The 573-nt window shown below is 43.1% G+C and overlaps 1 non-coding gene across 1 annotated transcript; it reads left to right on the top strand.

Moving 5' to 3' along the window:
- The first annotated feature begins 119 nt into the window (after positions 1-119).
- Positions 120-191, top strand: Pmar_PMAR004591. The gene has a single exon. It is a non-coding gene; the product is annotated as a tRNA-Asp (tRNA).
- Positions 192-573: the final 382 nt, after the last annotated feature.

Genomic DNA, 573 nt, shown 5'->3' with positions numbered 1-573 from the left:
AGTTCGAATCCCAGGCCTGACAATTTTAAATCTTTTATACATGTCACAAAAACCTAGCGGAGCGATGCAGTCCAGCAAGATTCACGCAATTGTGCTGTCTCTGAAAGCCGTCTCTGCCCGATTCGTGCAGCTCAGTTGGTAGAGCGCTCGCCCATCATGCGAGAATGCGCAGGTTCGATTCCCACGGACCACGTTTTTCATGCAACCTCTTAAAACGTGTGTGTAATGTTGGATTGCTAACTTCAGTACGATTTTGTCTTCTACCGTTTGTATACAACGATTACCAACGTCGGATGATGTATATTTGTGTTGGAAAATATTAGCTCGATATTTTGTCAAGAAAAACGTTGCGTCGGAACACCGTGCGATGTTTTGAGAGGCATCCATTTCCACGATTGCTAATTTCTCGTGTGTATCCAAAACGTGTCGAACATTTTCTTGAGATAAGTATGTAACGAAATATAATTAGTAAGTCTAGTTGGTAACCTATTATACCTGATATCACTTTTTCTCTAGCTCACCAAGCCTGTACACTTACTTGGCGGTTCGGACAGATTTTCTGGCCGAACCGCC

Source organism: Perkinsus marinus, assembly GCF_000006405.1.
Source record: "Perkinsus marinus ATCC 50983 genomic scaffold scf_1104296962126, whole genome shotgun sequence".
Lineage (NCBI taxonomy): Eukaryota > Perkinsozoa > Perkinsida > Perkinsidae > Perkinsus > Perkinsus marinus.
The sequence above is the reverse complement of the archived record's forward strand: the minus strand, read 5'-3'. Positions and strand labels throughout refer to the sequence as shown.